General features: G+C 53.9%; 1 protein-coding gene across 11 annotated transcripts in view; it reads left to right on the forward strand.

Annotated features, from left to right (window-relative positions):
* Positions 1–13,652, forward strand: part of TSPAN9 (tetraspanin 9) — a 211,715-nt gene that overhangs the window by 62,351 nt on the left and 135,712 nt on the right. The window contains exon 1 of one of the 11 annotated variants that reach the window (XM_065523580.2): positions 12,054–12,140. The exons of the other annotated variants lie outside the window; for them this stretch is intronic. The gene's annotated coding sequence lies outside the window, so the exon portion shown is untranslated. Of the gene's footprint in view, positions 1–12,053; positions 12,141–13,652 lie in introns of those variants that run through there. 11 annotated transcript variants of the gene reach the window in all.

Here is a 13,652-nt window from a genome sequence, read left to right on the forward strand (position 1 = left end):
GAGATGGAGGGCACTGTGGTGGTGGGACGCAGGGCTCCTGGCCTGGGAGGGACAGCAGCGTGAGAGCAAGGCTGTGCCGCACATCTGCAGTGCTGTGCAGTAACATGTAGGAAGCTCTTCGTGAGCCAGGGATGCCCCGAGTCTTTTGCTTACATTTATTGGTTTCCTCCTCTTGGAGGGGTAGCCCCGAATCCCTCCTAATCAGGTGCAGCTGAGCGGGGGCTTGAATCCAGGCAGGCTGGCTCTGGAGTCCCGGGATAAGTCACGCACCACTCATCATGGGCATTCTTAAGCCTTTGCGGGGGGCTGGACAGTTTGTGTTACAGGTCACATGGCTCTTCCTGAAATGCCTTGGCTCGTTGGTCTTCCCGACAGCCCCTGTGGCAGGTACTGGGGTATCCTCCTTTCTGCAGATGAGGAAATTGAGGCTCAGAGAAGTGAAGGATGCCTCCAGCATTGCAAAGACAGGACACCAAACCCTGTCATTAGATTCTGAGTCGGGGTGGCTCTCCTTTTGTAGTGCAGTGGGTTTGCATGAGTGGGGTTGGTAGGAGGGAGAGGATCACTCAGATGCCTGAGGTCAGGGCAGCTGTCAGAAAATCTGTTCTGTTCCCAAACCCTCTGTAAGAGGAACGCATGTGCAGGTGCCTGTGGGAGGCTGACGCGCCTGCCCAGCCAGTAAGTAAACAGGAGCTGGAGGGAGAGAGCGTGCAAGAATGAGGAGGTGGTGACCGCAGCCGTCCCCTCCCACCATAGTGTACCCTCAGCTGGAGGCAGGGCTGGGGGCACATTGGCTGGGGACCCACCCTAAGGCAGGGCTGGAGAAACAGCCCCTACTGTGCACCGTGGAGCCGCCAGGTGGTGTCAGCTGCCGGAACCCCTGCCCCGTCCCGTCCTGCTGTGAAGGCTTTGGGTCTGGAAGGGCGGTGTGTGCTTGTGGTGGGGTCTGAATCCCAGTTGGCCTGTGGAGCTACCACTGCTACTCTGGGATCAACTGAGGCAGGGGACTGCGGCTGGGACCCTGTTTCCAATTGGACTTTCTCAGGGGCGGAACCTTCCAAACTAAGGGGCAGCAGTGGATGGTTCCTGAGCTCCTTCTCTTCTCTCTGGGATGGGTGTTCTTGAGGCCTTGGGCTTCTGTCCCCATCCCACCTTCTCTGGGGTGTGGACACAGGGCCCATTTGGGCATGTCAGCTTCCCCGGAGCTCCAGCAGCTGGGTGGCAGGAGTCCACGGGAAGCTGGGTGCCGGCCCTGCCCACGTTTCCCTGGGCCATGCTCTCCTGGCCCCCTGAGGTCTCACCACTCTCTCGCTGGAACGCCTTAGTGTCTACCCCCAGAGCCCAGGCCACTGTCCTGCCTCCTCGCCCTCCCAGAGCCCCGCCTCCTGCCGCCTGCCTCCCATGTGGCTTCACGTCCTGTGGGTTTTGCCGGCTGACCCAGCCCCTGTAGATACGTACTCTGCTCTGGGCACCCCATGTCCATGCCAGGCCCAGATTTGGGCCCCAAGGGAGTGCTGCCCCCTGGGTTGCAGTTCAAAGGCTTCTGCTTTCCAGCCAGATGGAGGAGGGCTCTATCCCAGGCTCCAACATCCTGCTTGGCTGGTCTCCCCCGCCCCCTGCTCCAGCTGCGTCCTCCCTGTTGTGCTCCTGGCAGTAGGTTTGCTGAGAGGGAAGGGGGGGATTCCTTTCCTCTTGGCCTCTCCTCTCTCTATTACATCAGCCTACAGCCGAATACCCCTGGGGTCTGGTAAGGGAGGGCTTTTTATTAACTTTTTTCCAGGGGAAATAATTCCACCTCTTGTCACATGGATTGCTGCATGCAGCTCTTCAGGGGGCTTGACTTCCTTCCCTCGTCCCATCCCAGGCCCCTTGAAACTCAAGAGAGGGCAGCTTTGTTTCTTTAAACGGGCTTTGACCTCCGGAAGGTCGTGTGAGGAGTCGGGTGCCTGGGTCCCGCGGTCCCCCTCATGGACTGTGTGACCCCAGGACCACCGTTTCCTTCCCTGGGCCTCAGCACTCCGTTCAGCAGCCTAGGATTGCATTTGTCATCCATGGGTGGTGAGGGGCAATGCCCAGCGGTGCCCGCTCTGGAATGGCGGGCTCTGCCCTTGGGTTTGGTAGCATGATTTTTCCACCCCTGGGCTGGCCCCTCCGCCTGGGGCGGGTGTGGCCAGAGGCTGGTGGCTGGCACACCTGCTAGGGATGAGGCATCTCCTTAGTGCCGAGGAGACGAGAGAGCCCTGGGGCAGGCTGGGAAGTGCAGGGCCCAGCTGAGAAGGAGAATGAGCTCAGTCTCCCCGCGGCGGGTCATTCACCACCTCCCGGAGTCAGTTAGAGGAGGGGCTACTCCAGAGGTGGGATGGGAAGAGGCCCCAGTGCCCAGCTCTGCCCAGTCCTGTCTCCTCGCTGGGCTCTCTCCTCCCGTTGCTTTTTTCTTTTTTTTGAGACAGGGCCTCGTGCTATCACCCAGGCGGGAGTGCAGTGGGGCAATCATGTGCAGCCTTCACCTCCTGGGCTCAAGTGATCCTCCTTCCTCAGCCTCCCAAGTATTTGGTGTCTGGGACTACAGGCACGTGCCACCATACCCGCCATACAAAAAAAAGGGCTTTTTTTTTTTTTTTTTTTGTATTTTGTAGAGATGGGGTTTCGTCATGTTGGCCAGGCTTGTCTCAAAGTCCTGGGCTCAAGTGATCCATCCACTTTGGCCTCCTGCGCCATCTACCTCCTTCCCTTTGCTTGGCTTTCTTTCCATGCCCTTGTCTGACTGCTGGCCGTAGATTCCAAGCCCTGCAGGCAGGGTGGGTCCTGGACCCCGTTCTCTGCCCCTCAGTCCCTGCTGTGTTCTTCTCCGGGCAGGCGGAAAGCTGCACCCCGCTTCCCAGCTCAGAGCCCAGGGCCACAGGCTGTGGACGCCCTGAGGAGGGTTTCTCTGGGCCTACCCCCCCACCCTCCCTGCACGCTGTGCCCCAGCCCCTCCCCAGGGCCCACATCTGGCCCAAGTGCTCAGTTTTCTGGGCTGTAAATTGCCTCCCGCTGCCCCTTGGCATCCTCTCAGGTTTCAGCTTCACGGCTCTTTTGCTTTTGGTGGGGGAGCGGTGTCCGGGGAAGTCTCAGCTTGTTCCCTCTCTTCCTCTGTCTGAGGCCGTGGAGAGAAATCCTTGGCAGTGTTGTTCTCGATCCTTCCGTCCAAGTGTTGGTGAGCTGTGGTTTTTAGCAGGTGGCTGAGTAGGAACCAGTTCTAATTAGATTTCCCCCTTTTCTGTTCACACCTCCCCCTCCCCCTCCCCCCCTCACCCTGCCAGAGGCCAGCCTACCCCAAGTGTCCCCTGCTGTGCAGTAGAGGGGCTTGCAGTCGGCCAGCCTGGGGATGGTGGGGTTGGCTGCAGCCTGCGCTGCCTTCTGCTCCTCCTTGAGCTAGCCCTTGGCCTGGTGCTCAGCCTCAGCGGTCCCCTCAACTCCCTGCATCCCCTCAGATAGCTTTGCTTTGCTTTTCTCTTTTCTCTTTCTTCTTTTCTCTTTTCTGTTTTCTCTTTTCTCTCTTTTTTCTCTTTTCTGTTTTCTCTTTTCTCTCTTTTTTCTCTTTTCTCTTTTTCTTTTCTTCTTTTTTTGAGACAGGGTCTTGCTCTGTCACCCAGGCTGGAGTGCAGTGGCGTGACTCCCAGGCTCAAGCCATCCTCCCACCTCAGCCTCCCGAGTAGCTGGGACCACAGGTGTGAGCCACCATGCCTGACCAATTTTTTGTGTGTGTTTTTGGTAGAGACGGGGTCTCACCATGCTGCCCAGGCTGGTCTCAAACCCCTGAGCTCAGGTGACCCACCTCTCTCGGCCTCCCATAGTGTTGGGATTACAGGCAGGAGCCACCGTGCCTGGCCTCAGATAGCTTTTCTGTTTCTTCACAACAGGGGACTCTCTAGCCCCTGCAGCTGACCATCAGGGGCTCAGGCCATTGCCCCCCGAGGAGCATGGCAGCCGTCAGCTCCAGCTGGTCCCTGGACAGATCCACCCTCCCCACTGCAGAATTTGCTTTGCACCACCGCCTTAACTCGCCCACGCACCTGGGGAGGCCTGCTTGCTTAGGCCTGGGAAGGGTGTCTCAGGGCAGCCACCAGGACAGTCGGGTGCAAGTAATCATCAGGTCCTACTCAGAGTGTGGCCCGCAGACCTGGGCTGATCTGTGAGGAGCTTAAGTCCTGGCGTGGAAAGTGTGCGTTTAGTAATGCTGCAGCAGTTGCCCTGGCCCTGACATTTCGGGTTGTTTGGTGTTTCCCAGGGGTAGCTCCAGGGGAGTCTTGGAATTTGGTGGTTGGTACCAAGGAAACTTGTAGGGATTTTTAGTCGACACTGAAGGGCTTCTCTCGTCGAACAAGGTACAGGCCAGTTTGGGTGTTGTTGAAATCTGGAGGAGAGTCGTGTGGTGCGAAACAGGTCACAGCAGGATCATGCACTGGCCCGGGATGGACGGGAAGTAAAAAGCCTGGCGTCGGCCACGGATCAGCTGAGAAGTGCTGCCCTCAGCATCTCAGGCCTGCAGAGAAGTCCCTGCAGGGAAGTTCAGAGGGATTTTTGGATTTGATATGGGATGTTGAGGAGGAGTTTGGGGTTCGATGATGAATGCCCAAAGAAAGTTGAGGATTTCTTGGGGGAATTGGAATGAGGCAGATTCGTAGTTTGATGTGGGAAGTCAAAGGGTAGCTTGGAGTTTGAGGTAGGAGGACTCAGGGATGTTTGGGGTGTGGGGGCCCAGAGGGAAGCCTCTAGCGAGGACACAGAATGCTCTGAGGTTCCTGGAAAAGCCCAAGGGAAGAGTGGGTTCAGGAGTGTGGACCAGGGGAGGCCTGGAGGTGACAGTGGGAGGCTGAGGAGAGATTTGGGGTTTTACTGGCCATGTGGAAGGGCATTTGGACATGTCTAGGTTAAGGACCAAGGGTGTTTTGGGTTATTGGAGAAGGCTGAAGGGAAGCACGGGGGCTGGGTGGGGAAGGGCCGTGGGAAGTGCTGGGATTCATAGCAGGGGAGGGAGGGGGAATTTTGGGTTCCGTGCATGGGACCAGAGGGGAGCCATGAGATTCAGTTAATGAGGACCACAGGGCTTTGGGTCCTCACTTAAGGAGAGGTTTGGGTTTTGCCTTACCCACGGTTAGCTTCCACAGTCCCTGTCGGCTCTCAAATATCCCGTGTCAGGAGGAAGTCTAAGGGAATCTTAACCTGTCCCCTTCAAACCTGCTCCTTGATGCCAGAACCTTCTCCCTCCCTCAGCTTCCCCAACTCTCTCCACTCAAAGGCAGCTGTGGTGTGCTGTGGGAGCACACAGAGATCTGAACTCAGGGTGACGCCCACTGGCTTTTCCAGCCCGTTCCCCCCGTCTCCCAGCGTGGTGGTGACGACTCTCCTGCTGGCCTCTGCCAGCTCACCTTCCTCCTGCCCCGGGCCCTGCTCCTCTGAGGCCCACACATCTTTCTAAGGCCAGCAGGAGGCCTGTGTCTTTGAGGAGGCTGTGCGTGACCCCGTCACCCAGTGGCCTGTCCCTCATTCCGTGCCCTCATTTGCCCTTGGCTGTGTCTCGGGTGCAGCTGGCTTGTGTTTTGCCTTGACTCCTCGGTGTGCATGTGTCTCTCCAAGTCCTAGATGGTGGCACCTCAGAGGCTGGGCTGTGTGGTCTCTGTGTTGTATCTTAGTTGCTGGGGAAATGCAAGGCCACTGGTCTGGAGGCTTTTCTCTGAGTTGGGGCCACCCATCCTTAGTCCCCACCCACCAAGCCTGGCCCAGACCTGTTCTGTGGGAGGCTCTTGCTTTTCCCCTTTGCAGGAACAGCTCCACATCAGAACAAGTCAGCTCCTCCCAATGGCAGCCACCTGAGGCTTGGATGCAAGGACCCCATCCCAAGGTGTCCCTATAGTTTCTCCTGTGCCAGAAGCTGACTTCCTCTGTCTGGCGCTTTCCCACGTGGCCAGCAGGTGCATAGCAAGGCTTGGTGTCAGGTATATAAGTGCTTTACCATGGCCAGGTGCCCACAGGAATCCTGTGTGACAGGTGCCTTCTACGGAGGAGGAGACCAAGGCACAGAGAGGTTAAGGAAGATGCCCAGTATCACACAGACTGAGATTGTCGCCACTCTGCCCGACTGCAGCGGGGGTGACACTGTTGGGCCCAGATGCCCTCCAGAGAGCCCGCTGCCTGCTGTCCTCCCTCACTGCAGCCTTTATTTTATCATGGAGCGTCGCCGCCCAGCCACACCACCGGGCTCCCCACTTGGCAACTGAGTTTCCCCTTTTTCTCTGGCTGGGGGCCCCTCCTCTTTTCCTTGGAAACTGAATGGGGCTCACGTTGGCCCCTCTGTGTGGGCCCCCTCCCCTCCTCTCCCCTCCTCCCTTCCCTGAGAAGGGCTGAAACCATTCCCAGGCTGGCCCTAGATGCAGAACGAGGGCTGTGGGATGAAAGGTGATATATAAATGTAAGGCGATGATTATTTATTTGACAGGGACAGCTGCCTGTGGTAAAAAATGTAATCTAGTAATCCTTTTGTGAAAATCGGATCCGAGGCTCAGCAAGCCGCCTGAAACAGCAAAAGGCCGAGTTCCCTCCCTCCTCACCCCTGCTCCCCGCGCCATGCCCTTACTCACTCCTGGTGGCCCGCATCCCTGCCCCCGGGTGCCTGCGGCGTGTGTCTCCCTGTGTGCGTGCTGCACCTGTGCATGCGTGCTCTTGCTTTTGCTTTTTTGTGTTGTTGTTAACATCCTGCATAATCGTAGTACAACTGTCAAAAACCAAGAAGTTAACATTGGAATAGCGTTATTAACGATGGACTTTATTTAGATTTCACTGTTCCCACGAGCGCCTTCTTTCTGCTCCAGGAGCTTCCATTGCGTTTAGTTGTCCTGTCTCCTTAGACTCCTCCATCCTGCTACAGTTCCTTAGTTTCTCTGGATCTTTCATGACCTTGACAGTGGTGAGGAGTGCTGCTCAGTCACTCTGCAGGACGGTTTTCACTCTGGCTCTGTCTGGCGTTTTCTCATGGTTAGACTGAGGTTCTTTGTCTTTGGAGAGACCACCGTGGCCTGGTGCCATGTCCTTCTAGGTGCGTGGCGTCAAGGGGAATGTGATGTCTGTGTGTCTTATTACTGGTGATGATGCCCTGGAGAAGGTGATGTCTGCCAGGTATCTCCAGTATAAAGTGGCCCTTTTTTTCTTTATAATTAATAATATTTATAATTATATTAATTATAATTAATAAACCATTAATGTCTTGAGGGCAGGCACTTTGAAACTGTCCTGGTTTTTTCTCAAACTTCTGCTCACTAATTTTAGCATCCGTCAGTGGTTTTTGCTTGCAACTCTTCTAATTGTAGTGTTTGCCTAATGGTAATTTTCTGTTTCCCTCATTTCTTCTGCATTTATTAATTGGAATTCTCCAGGAAGGAAGAGCTATTTCTTCTGTCCCACTTATTTATTCAATTAGTTATTTTTATCATTACAGACTCATGGATATTCATTTACTTCATTAATAAAAAAATATATATAAATGTATGGATATAGGATATATAATAAATATCAAGATATATATTTTATCCTATAGGTTAAAAGAGTTACCGTAACAGTACAATAGATATTTATTTTGTTGCTCAATTTGCTCCAGCCTTGGCTATTGGGAGCTCTAGGGAGCACTTTCAGATTGGCTTCTGTGCCCTTTGATGTGTTCCTATCTTTTTTTTTTTTTTTCTTTGAGACGGAGTCTCGCTCTGTCACCCAGGCTGGAGTGCAGTGGCCGGATCTCAGCTCACTGCAAGCTCTGCCTCCCAGGTTTATGCCATTCTCCTGCCTCAGCCTCCCGAGTAGCTGGGACTACAGGCGCCCGCCACCACACCCGGCTAGTTTTTTGTATTTTTTTAGTAGAGACGGGGTTTCACTGTGTTAGCCAGGATGGTCTCGATCTCCTGACCTCGTGATCCACCCGTCTTGGCCTCCCAAAGTGCTGGGATTACAGGCTTGAGCCACTGCGCCCGGCGATGTGTTCCTATCTTTTCTTGAGCTCTTCCTTACTTTTCGGAACAAGATACTCCAGGTCATGTTATGTTTCTCCTGCCTCAGCCCTGGAAGCAATCACTTCTCTAAGGAGCCTTGCTTCTTTTTGCTGGAGCATGGTGTTTAGAAACCAAGATCGAGGTGCCAGGTGTGTTCATTGCTACTGGGGTGTCATTGCTTCTAGGTCCTCTCAGAGAACAGAACTAAGAAATAGATATATGCCAACCCAGGCATGGACACATACCTGTATCTCTGTTGTTCTGTTTATTTGTGTTTATATTTACAAAATCATGAGTTTGTGCTGATTTATTTTTATTTTTTATTTATTTATTTGTTTTTGAGACAGAGTCTTGCTCTGTCACCCAGGCTGGAGTGCAGTGGTGTGATCTTGGCTCAGTGCAACCTCTGCCTCCCAGGTTCAGGTGATTCTCCTGCCTCAGCCTCCCTAGTAGCTGGGATTACAGGCACCTGTCACCATGCCTGGCTAATTTTTGTATTTTTAGTAGTGACAAGGTTTTACCATGTTGGCCAGGCTGGTCTCGAGCTCTTGACCTCAAGTGATCTGTCTGCCTCGGCCTCCCAGAGTGCTGCGATTACAGGCATGAGCCACTGTGCCTGGCCTTGTGCTGATTTTTATTAGCTTTTAATATGGTAGTTTTGAAACTGAGAGGAACCTGAGAAATCAAGTCCATATTTCCCCCTCACAGAGGACAGAGCCACCAAGCAGGTTGAGGATCTGGCTGAGATGGCATGGCCAGTACAGGTGGGTTTGGAGCTAGGACTCAGAACTCTGGATACCTGGTGTAATGTCTCCTCACTGCAATGGTACCTCTAACTCCAAGGGCGTGTTTTGATAGTAGGCAGATTTACTGGGTTGAGTAGTGTTCCCCTAAAGTTCATGTTTTCCCAGAACCTGTATATGTGATCTTATTTGGAAATAAGGTCTTTGCAGATGAAATCAAGTTAAGGTGGGGGTAACACTGGGTTAGGGTGGCCCCTAATCTGATGAGTGGTATCCTTATTTATTTATGAGACGGAGTCTCGCTCTGTTACCCAGGCTGGAGTGCAGTGGTGCGATCGTGGCTCACTGCAACCTCTGCCTCCTGGGTTCAAGTGATTCTCCTTCCTCAGCCTCTCGAGTAGCTGAGATTACAGACGTGCCCCACCATGCCTGGCTAATTTTTGTATTTTTAATAAAGATGGGGTTTCACCATGTTGAACAGGCTGGTCTTGAACTCCTGACCTCCAGTGATTTGCCTGTCTTGGCCCCCCAAAGTGCCGGGATTATAGGTGTGAGCCACTGTGCCTGGCCGATGAATGGTATCCTTATAAGAGGGACACAGAAACACACAGGGAAAGCACCATGTGATGACAGAGACGGAGGCACAGGTTGGAGCGATGCACCTGCTAAGGATTCCCAGCAACGATCAGAAGCTAGAAAGAGTCCAGGAAGGATCCTCCCTGAGAGGTTGCAGAGGGAGCCTCTGCCAGTGCCTCAATTCTGTACTTCCAGCCTCCAGAACCGCGAGACTGTACATCCCGACTGCTGAAGCCTGCCAGCTCGGGGTACTTCGCTGCAGTGGCTCCAGGAATCACACGAAGTGGTTTCTAGTGGGGGTTGCAGGCGCGGGCAGCTTCTCTCAGGCTCCTGCCTGAAATCATCGTCTCTCACATCTGGGTAGCCCTGGGCTATGCCCTGAGAAGTGAACACAGAGGCATTGCTAGCATGTCAGCCACGGCCAGGTGCCCCTTCAGCGAGGCTTGTGTTTGGGCAAAATTGGAACCCCAAAAGCTTGTATTTAAACCGTAGCTGCTGATGATATTTGTCCCTTTTCCCTATTCTCCCAAACCTTTATGTTATGAGGATAATCTGATTGTCTAATTGTGTTTCTTAGCATTTAATTGGACTTAAATCAGTTGCATTGCTTTGTTTCCTTGTGTGGAGAGCTCAAGGGCACCTCCCAGGAAATGTCCCTCCTTGATTTCACACATCAAGGTCATTCCTAGGGCTCCTTTTTCTTCCCCTCACTCCCTTGTGAGCACACGGTGCGTGCAGCAGCCCTCGGCGTCCTCTGGTGGATGACACGTTTGTCAACCGCTTGGACCGTGAGGCCCTCTGGTCAGGACCGTGGCTGCCCTTGCATCCACCTCTAGACTCTTGAGCACATCCACAGCTCTCAGTGCCAGCTCAAGGCTCTCTCTCGTTGTGTCCTCCCTGGCTGCCAGTCCACGGTGTTCTTGCTCTTCCTTGGCAGTGCTCTTGTTTGGGAAATGACCTTTCTGTGTGAACTTGTTTTGACGTGCCAGCTTGATGAAGAGCTCCGCCAGGGGAGGGGTCCTCCCGTCCCTAGGAAGTGTTCAACTAGAGTTTGCTGTGGATTTCCTCCTTTTTGATACCTGTGGGCAGAGAAGCACCCACCTCAGTACATCTTGCTGAGTTTGGGGCGGAAGACTCTCAACTGCATATGGGGAAACTGAGTCCCAGGTGAAGAGAAACCAGCTCGCCACCCTGCCTTCTGATAGCACATACACAGTGAGGGCAGGAGAGCAGGGACCAGGTGTCTGAAGCTTCCCGGCAGTCCTCTCTGCCAGGATCATCCTGTCCTGCTCATTCCTCATTTTTCTGTCCAGATGGCTGGGGGAAGGCATGGCTGGCATCAGCCAAGGTGATACATGACCACATGGGGCTCAGAGCAGAGAGGGCTCAGACCGTTAGGGGTGTCAGGCTGAGAAATCGGAAATTAAAGGCCTGGCGTGGTGACCAGCAAAACCTCCCTCAGTGCAGGGTTCCGAAGTCACCTGTGGTGGGTTTCATTAGCACGGGCACAGGGGAGGGAAGGCCTCTTGGCAGGCAGAAGAGACAGATGGGCTGCGGGCACTGGCTTGGCCTTGCGAGCGAGCCACGGGGCACTCGGGGCTTGGCGGTGGGCTTCCACCATTAGGCTCCTGCAGGCACAGGCATGAGGACCCTTTCCCCACTTTGAGGCTGTGAACTCCCCCGGCAAGCCCACTCCCCTCCTGGACCTCAGTCTTGTCATCTGTAAAATGAGAAGATTGGGCCGGGGATCTTTGAGGTCTCTCTGGCCTTGACAGCCTAGATTTATGACCTGTGGCCGTCGGGAGAATGGTGTCTAGGTTTGTGGCCAATGGCAAAGGGGCAGGAGGGCACTGGGATGCGGGGTCGGGGGATGGAGCCCATTGGAGGAGGACAGCTTCCCCTGAGTGTCTCTTGGGGAGCTTAGGGCGGGGAGACTGTGTGGAGATGGTGGTCTCTGAAAAGAGGACTTTTCTTTCTCCATCGTCCCCTGACAGTTCGGTTTTCATTCTGTCCACCCATCTGTCTACCCTCCGTCTCTCCTACAAGTATCTGTGGAGCATCTCCTGTGCGGGGAACACAGCAGTGCACGAGACAGACGAGGTCACTGCTTTCATGGAACCCAAGGCCCAGTTGATGAAGACAGGCATTAGACAAACAGTTCACACATACCTAATTGCACTTGAAATAAGTTTAAATATCTCTGCGCGCTCTGCTCTTCCTCCTTGATCTTACTTTTCTGCTCCCTTCACTCTCTTCCTCTTTCCTCCCTCCTTATCCTTCTCCACCTGCTTTGTCTCTATGGCCTTTCTCCACCCCTCCAATGCTGAGATTCTGTGCTCCCTAGGCCAGAAATGCAAAAAGCTATAGATCTTGACCTTTCTGCTTGTATGTCTGGGTATTCTCTGGGAGGAGAGTGGCGGTGGATCCCATGGCCTCCTGAAGGGGGTGTGGATAGATTGTAAGCTTTGGGACCATGCTTTTCTGGGTGTGCATTCAGATTGTGACACTTACAAGCTTGCACAAGTCCCTTATCTTCTCTGAGCCTTAGTTTCCTCATCTGGAAAATGGGTTTAACCACACTCACCTTGCAGTATTATTTTGAACATCAAATGGGTAGATGTAAGTGAAAGCTCATTGTTGGTGCCTTGACTATAAGGTGTTTGATTAAAACTAGCGTTCTCTCCCGTTTTCTCCTTTCTTCCTTTCTGCAGGGTATGTAGCGAGATATTTTTGAGTTTAGGGTGGAGAGTGGAAGCAGGCGAGCCCTGGCCCTCTGCAGGTCACACTCCAGCCTGGAACCCAGGTGAGGTATGGAGGAGCTGCTGGGCAGCAGGACGGGGGGCCACGGTCCCTGCCCTGGGATGAAGTGTAGACTTCAATCTGGGGAAGGCCAGGAGCCTGCCAGGGGCTGGAGAGAATGACAGGCGTCCCATGCATCCCAAAAATGCAGTATGGTGTGACAGCTGCCTGCTGCATCCTGCTGAGTGTAGGGGCCAGGGAGACCCTCGCTGAGGAGCATGGTTGGTGCGCATGCTGCAGCCTGAGTCCTGGTGACGTCTCCACCGACGCCATGGGAAGTGACCTCTCCCTCCTTCCGGACTGCCCCCACCTTCCCTGCCCACTTCCAGGTTCAGTTTGAGCCACCTAGGGCCTGTTCTGCCCTCAAAGAGAGAGAACCAGCTGGCCCAGTGCTGTGACGATGGAAGCGTTCTGTTCTGTACCGCCTGATACAGTAGTCACCGGCTGCACGTGGCCATTGAGCATTGAAAATGGGACTGAAAATGCCCCCAAGGAGCTGGATTTTAAATTTTACTCAGTTTTAACTTAAAATTGAAATGTAGGTGACCACATGTTGCTAGTGGCTGCCACGTCAGACGGTACTAAGACCAGCAGTTTTCACCTGCAGTGTTGCCTCACACTGGTGGGTGCCCTTTGGTGGGAGGTGTGTTGTGAGTGCCTTGTTCTTGGGAAGAGATTACTAAGCTGTGTGAGTGGTGTACACGTATGTGGAGTGGGGTGGATCGGGGGCCACACTTGGCGGATAAATGGTGGGCTCCTGTGAGTCTAATCTGGGTACATTTGGAGACTGAGTGGAGGGTCTGGATATGCTTCATTCATCCTGGAGACAAAGCACAAAACTAGGGAAGGAATTTTGAGCAGTGATTCCTTTGAAAGAAAGGGATGAAGGGCACACATCCCAGGGCCATTGGCTAAAGCACTGTACGGATTCTATAGGGGCTGGAGGAGACCTGAGGCACCATCTAGTGTGTAGCCTGCTCATTTTACAGATAAGGAAGCTGAGGCCCATCATACATCGGACCAGAATCTGATCCCTCTGCTTCTAAGAACTACCGTGTAAAGTAAATTATCAGCCTCATTTTCCAGCAAAAACTAGAAACTGGAAATCAAAGCCATGAAGCGTTTTAGTGGAACCAAGTTTTGGTCCCAAGTCAGTCCAGAGTCACAAGCTGAGTTTCTCAGACTCTCAGGCCAACACCCACACTGCCAGCTCATTGTATCCTTTCCAGCAGCTCGAGCTGGGTTCAGGATGCCGGGGTTCCTCCTTCAGCACCTGCGGCCTGTGAGATGGCCAGCGGTGGGGCCGTGGCTGGCAGGGTATGGAACGTGGGCAGGGAGCGTGGCCATGGCTGTGTGGGGCTGTCTGCTCCAGGGTCAGGACCACACTGCCAGGTGGCCCTGCTGTTTGTGGAATCCAGAGATGGCTGCCTGAAAGGGACCAGGAGGGACAAGGGAGCAAGGTCAGAGTGGAGCCGAACGCTCACATTCCACTCCTCACAGAGCAGCACTCAGAGGG

Source organism: Macaca fascicularis, chromosome 11 (assembly GCF_037993035.2).
Source record: "Macaca fascicularis isolate 582-1 chromosome 11, T2T-MFA8v1.1".
NCBI lineage: Eukaryota > Metazoa > Chordata > Mammalia > Primates > Cercopithecidae > Macaca > Macaca fascicularis.